The sequence below is a fragment of the Staurois parvus genome, unplaced genomic scaffold (assembly GCF_062004578.1).
Source record: "Staurois parvus isolate SC_StPar_1 unplaced genomic scaffold, SC_StPar_1.0 ptg000017l, whole genome shotgun sequence".
Classification (NCBI taxonomy): domain Eukaryota; kingdom Metazoa; phylum Chordata; class Amphibia; order Anura; family Ranidae; genus Staurois; species Staurois parvus.
Window position 1 is genome coordinate 22,514,759 of NW_028317813.1, and position 14,975 is coordinate 22,529,733.

Consider the following 14,975-nt stretch of genomic DNA (forward strand, 5'->3'; position numbering starts at 1 on the left):
CGAGTAGCTCTGCGCTTCCTGAATGGTCCTGTAGTCTTCTGGGACCTGTCACGTGTCCCAAAAAACTACAGGGAGGGAGGACACCTTCCACTTGCGATCGGACTGGAAGTGGGAGCGAGTACCTGTCAAATTTGTGGAGCAGTCCTTAAAGTGGAACTTCCCCTTTTAGGTGGAGCTCCGCTTTAAATCCTCACACAATTCTTTGCTGCTCTTTATCATCTTCTGCATGTTCCATGTGGCAGACAGACACACAAATGTAAGGCTGAGTCAATTTTTCACCTTTTTAACTGGTTGCCAGTGACATTTCTATATTGTGAAAACCTGTTAATTGATACAGGTGAGTTTAATTACAAATTAAAGAAGCATCACAAACTTGGAATGCAATTATTTCTTACAATTTTGAGAAGGTGCAAATAATTTTGTCTAGTCAATTTCTGGAGTTTTGCAGAGAGTGTCACTTTTTTGGCTTTTTGTTTCTCCACTTTTGTGTCAAGCCAATACAAACAAAAGAAATGAACATGAGAATGCCTAAACATTTCTAATTGATACAATTTTCTGGTTGAAGTGGTGCATTATCTGACAGAAATGCAGAGATTACCAATATTTTTGGCCATGACTGTATGTTCCTTGCTCAAGAACATTATTTTTTATCATTTTATTGTGGGTAAAGTTCCACTTTAATCACTTCCCTGCTGCCCTATAGCAGAAATACTGCTACAGGGTGGCAGGGGTGCTCAAAATCATGTGTATATACACGTGATTTTGTATTTCCGGGTAGGGGGGGCACATGCGCCCTACCCGCGCCACCATTCGCAGCCCTGGCTGTCAATAATCGGGTCCCAGCTGGTGATTACCGAGGATCCCCGACGGGGAGGAGGGCTGTTTTGTTTACTAGCAGTCCTCCTCCCTGCCAGCTCGGGCACACTGCTCTGGATGATTGTGCACAACACGGCCATCCAGAGCAGTGTGCTTACAGTGAAACACCAACACACCACCCCCCAGTAAAACACTCCCAGCACACAGTTAACCATTTGATCGCCCACCATGTTAGCCCCTTCCTGCTCAGTGCCATTAGTACAGTGTCAGTACTTTTTTTAGCATTGATCAGTGTAGTGGTGTCACTGGGGATGTCAGTGACACCAAGTTAGTTCCCCCCCAGTGTCAAAATGCTCACCGCAGTCCCGCTATAAGTATCTGATCACCGCCATTACTAGTAAAAAAATAAAAAATTCCAGTATATATACCGCTATTTGTAAGTGCTATAACTTTCACGTAAACCAATTAATTTACACACGTATGGGGATTATTTTTTTTTAGCAAAGACATGTCGCAGAATAAATTTTGGACAAAATTTATGACTAAATTTGATTTTTTTTTTTTTTAATTTTTACTGGCCATGTTTAATAGCAAAAAGTCAAAAATATTCTTTTTTTTTTTTCTCAAAATTGTTGGATTTTTTTTTTTTAAATTTGTAAGAAATAAAAAAACGCACAGGCGATCAAATACCACAGAAAGAAAGCTCATTTAGTGGGCTAAAAAGGATGTAAATTTAATTTGGGTGCATCATTGCATGACCGTGCAATTGTCAGTTAAAGTAATGCAACAAATGGCCTGGTCAGGAAGGGAGGTAATTCCTCAGGAAGGCATATTTCCAGCTAATACGTTTGTTTTACCAGGCAGACATTTTATCTCAGCTAATGCAGGCTTTAGTTGTAAGGTTCTGTAGATGGCCCTGTTGGCTCCCTTTAGCCCCCTTTTATCATTCTTTTGGTTCTTGTCAGCATTGTAGCCTTCTTTTGCCGTGTTGCCCAACATTCTAGTGTTTCTGAATTACAGCCCTTAAAGTGTCCTAAACCTACAACAGTAAAATCAGTCTGGATATGCAGTAATGCGTGCTTGTTATACTCACTGTGGAACCTAAGAGGTTAATCCTCTGCATTGTGTAAAAACACTATTTGATCCTGACTTCTCTGATCCTCCCTTCTTCCAGTGTCCCCCTCTTATCCCTGATAAGACATATCTGTGGAGTCACTCTGGTTATGCCCAGTTTGGTGTGTATTGCTAGAGAGGTTTTTGTCTTTTGGTAAAGTGTGTGTGATCAGAACAGGGCCAATCAGCACTGTCCAGACAGAGGTCAGGGGTCCTGCATCCTGCTAGAGCAAAATGAAAACTCCTCCTACAAGCTTTAACCAGTGCTCGGCTGAACACTGATAGAAGTCACAAGACTGCTGTAACTGCTGATGAGAAAAGGTATTCAGCAGTTTATATTTACTAACATATTTGCATTTCCATGTTTTGTGTACCGTGGGAGACCAGATATAATGAATGCAGGGGCCTGGGTTTAGTAACACTTTAATGAACGATTAGAAAAAAGATTTACCAACTTGCTGTCAAATTTATTTATTTCTTTTTTGCACAGATCCCTCCCCTGCGCTCTTATGAGTCGCTTACTGTTGCTTTGCTAAAAAACTGAGACACCATGTTAGTAGGAGGGGTTATACTGCGCAGTCTTTACAGCAGTTGTTTGCCATTGCCCCTGAAGGTAAAAAGCAATTTGCCAGCATTCCTTATTGTGAACCTTTAGCAGGTAAAAAAAAAAAACATTTGGTAAGCAGGCAGGCATGTTAATGCAGGCGAGACATACTATGTTTCTCTTCCACTAAAGTTCCATTACCTGCCTGTATGCCCTGTACACTGAGCTGCACACGCGCAGCTCAATGCAAAAATTTCAGCAATGCCGAGATTAATGTACTCTTGTGCATTTGCAAGAGAGCCGTCATTGCAGCCAGGCCAATGAAAATGGCCAAGAATCAGTACCCGAAAGCCAATCCGGCTGAAGATGATAGCAGCTGACAGGGAGCTCCAAGACACACCACAGCACTGGAAAGAAGGTGAGTATAGTTCTGTTTTAATGTATTCCAAGAAAAGGATTTTATAGTAAGTCAAAAATCCTAGTTTTTCTGTGGTAATCCTAAATTTTCACGTCTTCCTAAGTTACAAAATCTAAATGGTATATATTTATTTTCTACTTGTTGATTTTAAGCTTTCTCACTTTTTATTCCTCTACTATTTCAAGAGATCCTATTAAATAGTCCTGTGTTCAGCAGACAAACTTGATATGACCTGCATATGGCAGATATTGTATTGCTATAGTACAGTGTGTGTGTGTTTGTGTATATACTTGCCGGCCTCTTTATTATGTACACCTGTTCAATTGCAAATTGCTAATCGTCCAATCACATGGCAGCAACTCAAAACATTTAGGCATCTAGACGTGGTGAAGACGACTTGCTGAAACCGAGCATCGGAATGCGGAAGAATGACAACTTAAGTGACTTTGAACGCAGTGTGGTTGTTGTTGCCAGACAGGCTGGTCTGAGTATTTCAAAAACTGCTGATTTAGTGGGGTTTTTCACGCACAACCATCTCTAGGGTTTACAGAGAATGGTGTGAAAAAGAGAAAGTATCCAGTGAGCAGCAGTTGTGTGGATGAAAATGCCTTGTTGATGTCAGAGGTCCAAGGAGCATGGGCAGACTGGTTTGAGATGATAGATTGGCAACAGTAGCTTAACCACTCGTTACAACCAAGGGATGCAGAATACCATCTCTGAATGCACAACATGTCGAACCTTGAAACAGATGGACTACAGCAGCAGAACTATATCAAAAAGAGCAAAATGAGGGGAAGCTGTAGTCCATCTATCTATCCACTTATCTAGTATTGCCGTAATAACCAAGAAAACCTGAAAAAAAATTCCCAACCTGGAGGTAAAGCCCCCTGGGAGGTTACAAGAAGTTACATAAACGGCAAACAAGGCTTACATGAAAAACTATACAAGTTATTGGGATCAAAGAAGCTAAACGTCCAGTTATATCCAATTTTTGTAGACACATAGTTCTCCATACCCATAGTGCACAAGGTACCAAAAAGTACATGAAAAAAATGTAATCTAATCAACATCCGGACAGCAATTTGGATATATGTGTTGCAACATACATTGCAGGCTATCGGCCACATTAGAGTAGCAATTACTATAAGCCAACACTGCAACACATACAGTTAGGTCCATATATATTTGGATACAGGCACAATTTTAGTTTTTTTTTTCAGGCATTTACAAAAACATATTCAAGCTATAGTTATACAGTTGTGTCCAAAATTATTCAACCCCCAATGCTGTAAAGGGGTTTAGGGACTATAGTGTACATTTGGAATTGTATTCAGAATCAAATCCTACAAGGACGTTGTAACTACCCAAATGCAACTAAAATGACATCAATTGTTTATGTAATACAGTAGTAAATGGTTCTTATGTGGTTTCTTCATTGCCACAATTATTCAACCCCTTAAAGACTACCACTCTGAAGAACAGAGGTTCATACAGGTGCTTTCCATCAGGTATTGAAAACACCTGTGGATGTCACCGAGCAGCAATCAAGCATAATAAGCACCAATTAGGCAGCTTTAAAATGACTGTGATACTCAGCTCCTTCTAGACATTTACTGGTGTGGTTACAAACATGGTGAAGGCAAGAGAATGGTCCAGGAAGACAAGAGAAGAGGTGATTTCTCTTCACAGGAAGGGCAATGGCTATAAGAAGATTGCAAAGATGTTAAACATACCAAGAGACACCTTAGGAAGCATCATTCGCAAATTCAAGGCAAAGGGCACTGTTGAAACGCTACCTGGTCGTGGCAGAAAGAAGATGCTGACTTCGACTGCTGTGCGCTACCTGAAGCGTAGAGTGGAGAGAAGTCCCCGTGTGACTGCTGAGGAACTGAGAAAAGATTTGTCAGATGTGGGTACAGAAGTTTCAGCCCAGACAATAAGACGCACACTGCGTAATGAAGGCCTCCGTGCCAGAACTCCCAGGCGTACCCCCTTGCTGTCTCCAAAGAATAAGAAGAGTCGACTGCAGTATGCCAAAAGCCATGTGGACAAACCACAAAAGTTGTGGGATAGTGTTCTGTGGACTGATGAAACAAAATTAGAACTGTTTGGGCCCATGGATCAACGCTATGTTTGGAGGAGGAAGAACAAGGCCTATGATGAAAAGAACACCTTGCCTACTGTGAAGCATGGTGGAGGGTCAATCATGCTTTGGGGCTGTTTTGCTTCTGCAGGTACAGGGAAGCTTCAGCGTGTGCAAGGTACCATGAATTCTCTTCAGTACCAGGAGATATTGGATGGAAACGTGATGCAGTCCGTCACACACCTGAGGCTTGGGAGACGTTGGACCTTTCAACAGGACAATGATCCCAAGCATACCTCCAAGTCCACTAGAGCATGGTTGCAGAGGAAAGGCTGGAACATTTTGGAGTGGCCATCGCAGTCACCAGACTTAAATCCGATTGAGAACCTCTGGTGGGACTTAAAGAAAGCAGTTGCAGTGCGCAAGCCTAAGAATGTGACTGAACTGGAGGCCTTTGCCCATGAAGAATGGGCGAAGATACCCGTAGATCGCTGCAAGACACTTGTGTCAAGCTATGCTTCACGTTTAAAAGCTGTTATAACTGTAAAAGGATGCTGTACTAAGTACTAAGATTGAATGTCACTTGGGGGTTGAATAAAACTGATAATGCTGTGAGCACAGAAAAGACATTTGTGGTTATTTCATTATAACTGTTATGTTATATTTGTCTGACCTACAAGTGCCTCTTTAATGTAAATGTAAGCAAGATGACTGAATGATCAAAAGCAATGTCAAACTGGCCAAAACACTCAATTTCAGTGGGGGTTGAATAATTTTGGACACAACTGTATAATGGATATGGGTTGAAAGTACACACTCTCAGGTTTAATTTCAGGGTATGTGCATCGAAATTGGAGGAAGGGTTTAGGAATTACAGCTCTTAAGAGTAGCCATCCTCCCTTTTTCAAGGGACCAAAAGTAATTGGACAATTGAATCAAAAGCTGTTTCATAGCCAGGTGTGGGCTACTCTTTTATTTCTTCATCAGCTAAGCAGGTAAAAGGTCTGGAGTTGATATTAAGTGTGGCATTTGCATTTGTAATCTTTTGCTGTGAACCTACATCATGCGTTCAAAGGAGCTGTCCATGCAAGTGAAACAGGCAATTGTAAGGCTTCAACGTCATTGCCACCCCATCTCAGAATTCTGCATTGGGTAGCCTTCACTGACAGGATCATCTGGTATCTGTGAAAATTTCCATGGGAACTAAGAAAACGAAGTGCCGATGCACGTATAATTAAATGCTGCAGCACATATTCTTAATGGGAGACCATAGCTCTACTTTCATTGAAAGTTATTTATTTTTGGTCCTTGCACTTTTACCTTACTTGCTATGTCTGTAAGTTTAATCTTTCACAAGTCTTATCTACTTAGTGGGAATTTTAATTGATATATCCCTTTCTATGCTATCACTAGGAAGAGGAAAGATTGGAGAGTCTTGCAAAACTGGTTTAGCACAAACAATAGAGTGAGACAAAATACTACCAACCCTTGGTCAAATAAAGGCAATCTGATCAAATACATCTAGCAGTTATCTCTAATTTCAGGACTCATCTTCAGAATAAGACACTATACAGTTATAAAACTATTTGGTCAGACACCTATGGAGAAGTCACCATATCAAGTATCAAACTGAGTTTCCCAGTATCTCTTTAGTATAAAGTTTTAGTGTCTCATTTTTAATTCTTATGTGACCATTTAGAGGAGGATTTTGTCTCCTTTCTTCAGAAAGAGCTTAGTCTTCTCAATTTCTATAATTTTGGCATTTCCCTCTTTTACCATACTTTTTAGTTCATGTATACTTCCTATCTACTTTTTTTTAATATATCAGTTCTGAACTGATATGATTCTCTGCTGGTGTTTTACTCTTCTTTTTACATTTTGTTTTATTCAGTTTGATGTATTTTTTAAAATGTATTTGTACAATGTCTCCAAATTCTAGTTCAATCCCATACAGTAAGACTTAGTTGTTCTTTTGTACTGTTTAAAAAGTTAACAGCTACAAATAATGTAGCTGCTGACTTTCAATAAAAGGACACTCATCTGTCCAGGGATCCAGCGTTGTCCTCACCGAACCAGTTCTTTGCCAGTCTTTAGGTTCCAAGCAACAGCATGTTTACTGTGGGCAGCTGGCTATGATTCCTTGCGGCTTTGCAGCTAGATGCCCTCTACGTTTGGGTGAGTCGCGCTGTATTTTATGAATGGTCTCGCAGTCTTCTGGGACCTGTGATTCGTCCCAGAATACTGCAGGTGGAGGGTGAGCTTCCAGTTGATTGCCAATGCAATCCAACAGAAAGTGAAAAGGTTTGGTAGCCTGGATTCGCCAATTCTTATACTGGATTAGCACTGGAACTGAGTATCCTAGGTCATTTTGTTTTTCTAAATTCTAAATAACTAAAATGTATCAAATGTGTTCCCAGTCTTTGCACTGGATAGTTATTTGACCTGGGAAAAGGTTTTATAAATATTCTATTTCTATAATAAATAATTATATGGCGTAGTCAAAAGCTTTCTGCATTTTCTGTAATTACATTTTACCTTATGACAGGTTACCCTTATTTCTTGCCCATTTATTACACTTTGCATATTCTTAATTTCTATGGTATACTTCTACCTGTATTCAGCTTAATGACATCAAATTCCTTACATTCTCATCTTTGGTAATCTTCATGGCAATATTTTTAGGTCTACATAAAGTGACCCTGTTGCTTTAGTAAAGCTTACCAGTCCTTAAATTCTGTGGATGCATTAGTTTCCTTTTTTCAGCCAAAGATAATACAGGTGTTGGACAAAAGTATGGAAACACCAAGTAAAAACAAATTGTTACCGAATATGGTATTTAACCTCCTTTGGCATCCAAGGCGGCTTAAATTCTTTTGGAAGTCGACAAATATATACTGTTTCTTGGATGATGGATAATGGAATCTTATACCGCTCTTCATGCAAAAATTGTTCCAGTTCTCGAAGAGAACTGGAGGCCTTTAAGCTTCTAGGCTGGTTTACAATCCTAAAGTCTAACAATATTGGGCAATTACAATAAAATGGTGGAGGTATTTCTTAGTTGCGCATGGAGAGGTAAGCTTGGGAGGCAGAACACTGGAAGAACTCTTCTATGAAACCACTGATAGCTTTAAGTGCTTTTTTAGGACTTGCATAACTGACATGTGTTTGTATGGGCCAGGACCAAGGCTTATGCATGTCAGGGAAGTTCTATTCTTGAGAATGCTCCAATTAAGCTCTGGCTTTTTCCTGTGTGTTTGAACATAGACTAGTGTGGAACAATAAAGGTAGAACTGTCAGTGAGTTTGCTCAGTAAAAAAATGCTACTGTATATGTACAGAATGTTTTTCAGCATGCAGGCTTTCTGTCTGGTAAACTCAAAAATGTTGTTGACCTTTTTCAGAACCTAAAATCAAAGTTAGTGAAAGAATGGAATACATAGCTAAATTTAGTTTAAAAAAATGTTTCTGTATTGATTTGGACATTATTGTATACAATGTCATATCTAATTATAGCCATTTTACCAAATAGTTTGGATTGTTTATTAGGCAATGGATGGTACGAATGTCTTTTGCATGTGCACACCGTCTGGTCACATGCACAGTGCCTGTGTTCAGAGCCGATCAACTGCACGCCTGTCATTTTAGGATGAGCGGCTTTGTCCATGTGGCTGCTGCGTTCCCATAGACTTGCATAGATTGCCTGTATGCAGTGCCTGGCAGCTCAAACTGTCACAGTGCCCATGTGAATAAGGCCTAAAGCTGAACTCCCAAGCTAAATACACATTTGAATAGGTGGCTGATGTCAAAAGGGCTGTACACCCAGGAACTGATGTACCAAGGCGGCATTTTTCAGAGGGGCCCAGGCCAGTGGCATATCATTCATGGGTGCACGATGTTCACTGAACATGAGCCCCAACATGCACTGCATCCATGGAGGATACTATCAGGTGCTACAGCTGCGGAAGGGGTTAAGTGTCTCCTCTGCTGGCCCCATTCCTTTCCGTGCCAGCCCCGCCCCCTTAGCTCAGTCGGAGCCACTTCCCGGTGACCTGCTGTTCCCCTCCCTGGGAGGCTGGGTGGTGATTCTGCTCTGTCCAGTGAGTAGTGTGTCCTGGTGCCCAGGTGTCCTCCCCTGAGCCAGGCCCCCCTCCCCCCACCTCTGACAACTTTCCCTGGGGGTCTCAGCTGCTGCAGAACTTTTTGGAGGGGGGAGGGCAGGTCTGCTGGGTGTTGTAGTGCAGGGCAGTTATTGACCCCAAATACCCACCTCTCCACCCTAAACAATAACCCTGCTCCCTGCTTCTCCACCCTAAACAATAACCTCTCTCTCTCTCTGTCTCTCTCTCTGTCTCTCCACCCTAAACAATAACCCCCTCCTCACCTCCACCCCAAATAATAACCCCGCCTCCCCACCCTAAACAATAAGTCATGCCCCCCCTCTCTGAAAAGGTGGAGCCTAAAGAGAAAAGGGGAGTTTACAGATAAAGGGGTGGATTTTAAACAGGAAGGGGTGGGGCACATTTAGATGGTGGGGGCATATGATTTTAAGACTTGCCTAGGGCAACACAAAACCAAAATACACCACTAAAAAAGAAGTGATTTCTGCACCTGGTAGTCACAGGCACTGGTGTATAGCCATGGCCTACAAGCTTCTGTAAGTCAGTGACATGCACCAGCAGCTGTATGCATGTGAACTGACACTGGAGCAGTTACATGATTACAGGAACAGATGAGTGGCCCTGGACACACAGTTTGGGGTTGATTTACTAAACTGGAGAGGACAAAATCTCTTGCAACTGTGCATGGTAGTCAATCAGCTTCTAACCTCAGATTGTTCAATTTAAAGAATATGTAAATCCAATATTTCATATTCCTGATATGTGCCTGTACCAAAACTTTGTATTGCTTCCTTTGTGTGAAATCCCTGGTGTTCCTGCCAGTCCCTCTGCTTTCCTATTAAAAACTGACCACACTAAGCACGAGAGCACAGCATGGTCAGTTCTCTAGCTATGCTGGGTACAGCTCTGATATAGTTCACAACAGCCCTAATTGCCAATGTGAATGTAGCCTAAGTCTATAATATTTTTGTAATATTTAGGTCTCACACTGAAGTTTGCCCAGGTCCTCTGAACGCTTTTTGCTCCTGGCAGGAAAAAATCAGCTGAAAAAAACATGCCTAAAGCCGCTTTTTACTTGCACAGTTATGCGGATCAAGTTCAAATATAATAAAAAACAAAATGGTGTGGGTTCCCCCCAAAATCCATAAGACCCTTATCCGAGCATGCAGCCAGCCCGGCAGCTCAGAAAAGGCGGGGACGAGCGAGCACCCCCCTCCTGAACCATAACAGGCCACATGCCCTCAACATGGGGGGGGGTGCTTTGGGGCAAGGGGGTTCCCCCCCCAAGGCACCTTGTCCCCATGTTGGGGACACGGGCCTCTTCCCCACAACCCTGGGCTGTGGTTGTGGGGGACTGCGGGCGGGGAGTTTATAATCTGGAAGCCCCCTTTAGCAAGGGGGCCCCCAGATCCCGCCCCCCCTCATGTGAATGAGTACATGGTACAGGGCATCGCGATTGACGTTGGATCTACTTCAGGGGACATTCTTTTATTTTCCTTCTTTTAATAAAGGACTTTCTTTTTTTCACACTACAGGGCCTCTTCCTCACAACTCCGGACTATGGTTGTCGGGGTCTGCTGGCGGGGAGCTTATCAGATTCTGGAAGCCCCCCTTTAGCAAGAGGGACCCCAGATCCCAGCCCCCCCTATGTAAATGAGTTCACAAAAAAAACTGTAGTGTGAAAAAAGAAGTCCTTTATTAAAAGAAGGCAAATAAAAGAATGTCCCCTGAAGTAGATCCAACGTCAATCACGATGCCCGCCACCCGAAAAAAGAAAAAAAAAAAAAAGCTCTGCTCCCGACGCTGGCTTTCCCCTCAAAATCCGTACCAGACCCAAGGGCTTGGTATGAATGGAGGAGGGGACCTCATGCCATTTTTTAAATTATTTTTGACTGTTGGCAATTCTTTCTTTTGCATTCAGCTGTCAGTGGGGAACCCCGCTGACCACTGAAACATTAACGCATGGTTTTCACTAATAAAATACAGCATGACTTAATAAAATAACTATAGCGGTATTTTATTAGCTTTTTTTAGTGAATTCAAACTTTTTAAGATGCTATACGGTATCCTACCGCATACTCGGATGCGGTAAGACACCGCTTAGTGAATTGTACCCAATATCATCTATTGCATCATTTTGTTGCTAGGTAAACTTGCCAAAAGCTTGCAAATCTGTCCAATTTGAGCTACAAAAGTAGCTCGAAAACTTTTGTGAGCTTTAGGCGTTCTACTTCAGGCGACTTGGAGTGGAGATGTGAACCATTTCCATAGAGAAATATTGATTTATTTTTTTTCCCTCTCTGAGCGCTTTGAAGCTTCAAGCTTTGCGCCACAAAATGCTCAGGTGTGAATGCAGCCTAAAGTGAGGGATTCCTGATAGTCACCAATGATACGGGAACTACCGCCCCTTTGGAAGATTTCCCATCTATTACCATTTTGGGGACAACCCAAATTTGGGGTTTTCTTTTACTTTCACGTTTGATGATAACAGTACACATGACAAATGGGATGAATCTTCTTAATGGTGGTGCACACAGCAATAAAAATCTGACAGGTGTTCTGATTCCACTCCACTCTATCCAAACAAAAAAAAAAGTTTTGCCTTTAGTTATACTTTATGCAGAACAAAGAACCACATTTTTACGGTTATTTGTTCTTAAACCCCAAAAACGTATACACTGTATTTCAAATAGCACATCAACCTGTCTTTAAATAATCCTTCTCTGATCCCTTGCACAGCAGGAAGATATCTGAGAGAGTAGCCCAATCACAATCCGTGATCCTCTGCAGTGCTCAGTACTCAGTCTAACACAGGAAACTTGCTGATTTAGGCTTCATACACAGTAGCATTTTTTTTCTGCTCCTAGAAGCCAATAGTGTTATCCTATGTGTCCATGCACACTACTTTAGGTTATACGCATTTTTTGAGCTTCAGTATCTAGGAAACAAAAATGTTTTTAGAGAGTTTTCTAGTAGAAAAAAATGCTAAATGCTACTAAAGAGCTCCTAACAGCTTTTTTTTCTAGCTCCTTTTTTTTTTTCCTCTACACGTACTGTAAAAAGACTAATGAAACTCTAATGCTCCCAAATGCTCTAAAACACAACACCTGTTAGCGGTGTTTTTTTTATCCAGCTTAAAAAAATGTTAGTGTGCATGGAGCCAGAATGAGAGGATGTATTTAGTATGCTGTGTTTTTAGATGTGGTTTTTTTTTTTTTTTTTTTTTGTGTTTACTATCCACTTACAGGCAGGGACAGATCCTTCACCAAGGTGTGGAGCTTTAAGACCCTTTTCATATGGGTGATCCAATCAGGTCTGCCTATCAGTTTTTCAGGTGGATCTGATCAGAAGGTCCATATATTCCTTTGGACAGGTGGGTGTAAATGGACTTGTGTCTGTTTATACCCACCTGCCTGCAGGACTGATCCAGTCCACTAAAAAAGAACAGAAGGGGATCAGTCCTCTTCTGTTTAGGTGGATTGTATTGGGGGGTTAGTCGAGTGTAAACTGACAGTGGAATCCGTTTACTCCTGTCCACCCATAGAGCAGAATGAGCACTGTTAATGTCCACTCTAAAGTAACTGGGTAGACACCTGCTGTGCTCCTAACAGCAGGGGATCTGTGAGTGGATCCCCTGCTGATAGGAACTGAATCCACCCGTGTGAAAGGTGCCTAACTGCAAAGTCTGGAAGGAATGAGAGAATAAACACATTACAAATTCTTTAGCTAGTAAAGCCATTCGTTCAAGTGATACTAGTTAAAGGATGGAACAACCTGCTCTTACCTGGTAGCAAGCAACATGCACTGGCCTTAAGTATAGAAACTTCAATCTTGTGTCCCAAGTATATGTGTTTCCTTCGAAGGCTCAAAAAAAGATAATTGTTATAAACATTCACCTATTAATGGTATATTGGTATAATCTAACCTTCTAAAAGAAATCCAGGCAATAAGTAATTGCATAGCTAGGAAAGTGCTGAAGGAAAACCGCCTCTAATAGGGTGACGGAGATACATTGGCAGTGTGTATGTTTTGTTGGGCCTTCTGATATCTATGATTCAGGCCTTGATCTATCTGTACATAAAGAAGGGTAATGAATTCAGTTGGGTGTTAAAGGGTTAATTCAGACTGACCCCCCTTTCCTTCCAGACTCCTCTGAATATGCCGTTTTCTGTCTTGTGGGAATGACTGCTATTCTTCCTGAGGGTAATAAATATCAATTTACTGGCTGGCAGGCTCTTTGTCCTGGTTATTTCATCTGGTTGGAGGCGAGAGAATGTGGAGGATGATCTTTTCCTTCCCCCATCCACTCCCTGCCCTGTCTGTCTATACAGGCACAGAGCACACTGACACAGACACCTTACAGTCTTATCAGAAACACCACCAACATGGCAGCTGCCGTTGGCCTAGGCTCCCTCGCTGAGTCCAGCCTGTCCTACGGGGGAACCTAATGGAGAACTGTCAGTAATCAGCTTGGCGGGTGTAGGAAGAGGGTTGGCTATCAATTCTACTTCTGCCTGTCAGGCAATAATTCTGACTGATGCCGAGTGTGCCACATGGCCTGTAATAATGCCCATTAACGCACATTTTTTTCATGGACTCTGATAACTATTATTGGTAATAATTTCTGAAGGTTGACAGCACTGGCAGGTTAAATTACATTGTCTGTAATGGCACGTGTGACCAGAACACAGAGAATGGGAAATCCAATCTAATATTTAGGTTATCTACAAAATTTCTAGTTGTACTTTACTGCTGGGTTGCCCAGTGAACCAGTTATGGGAAGAACTCCGTCTATTACACTTATCTGTGAACATCTTGTGCCCCAGGCTTTCACATCAGACATTTTGTCAGCATTCTGGAGAGCACATCAGCCAGTCCTGGATGTATTGCATGAAAGGTTTGCCATTTTCCTGTTGGTTAAAGGACAGTGGACCTATTGTAATAATGTTTGGTGCATCACCTGTGTATACAATTTTAGCCTTCTCGTTAACGACTTTCTGCTTTCCAGTTGTAACTTTGTTAAAGCCTCATTTAAATTTATTTTGTAATCTAATTGGACTAACTCACTTAATTTAATCAGGTAACAATGATACACTATTTTCTTTTTTTGCAGACAAGATGGATCCCTAGCAATCTCTGTAGATAGATCTCTCAGAGCTCCAAAGAAATACACAAGGAGCCAGTGATTACCAATCAACTCTGCCTCTTCCCGCCACGGGAACCTGACACGCTGTGACTGCACCATGTTGGGCCGTGAGGATCGCACACAGACCTAACACCCATACTGTGCCGCGATGAGCAGGTACCTTGAACCCCAGGAACTTCTATTGTTGCAATGACATTTGCAGTCATCAGATACTGAGATGTTGAAAACAGCGCTGACCGTAAGCAAGCCTTTCTACATAACTGGACTACACAGACCAAATTAATTCCAACTTTAGTTATACTGCACAGCTAAAACGATAACAAATAGGACATTGCGTCCTTAAAGGATGTTGTTTCAGTAACAACTGAGTATTTGCAATAACTTCTTTAGCACATGAAAGCGGTCAAAGTAATATTAATAGTTTTCTTTGCTCTCATTCTGTGAAATCTAGCTACCTGGCTGTCATACTGATTCTCTGGCAACAAGCATTTTTGAAGGAGTTCAGCAGTATAATTTCCTAGATTTTTCTCAGGAAAGTGTAGTTGTAAATTATGCCTATTTCTATAGACCTATACTGTACATACTTGCAAATTATAGATGGTTGGACCATCTAGAGGAGGTGATAAAATTCTAGATTTGTTGTTTTCAGGGTCCCCACCCACCTCCCCTGGGATTTAACACAAATTAAAATCCAACGCAAAGAAGGGAATCTTGTCATAAAGATGACAGCAAAATGTT

General features: G+C 41.6%; 1 protein-coding gene across 1 annotated transcript in view; it reads left to right on the forward strand.

The window, feature by feature from the left end:
- The window catches only part of MBD6 (methyl-CpG binding domain protein 6), a 114,251-nt gene that overhangs the window by 31,466 nt on the left and 67,810 nt on the right, over positions 1–14,975 (forward strand). The window contains exon 2 of the mRNA XM_089681328.1: positions 14,205–14,393. The gene's annotated coding sequence lies outside the window, so the exon portion shown is untranslated. The remainder of the gene's footprint in view (positions 1–14,204; positions 14,394–14,975) is intronic.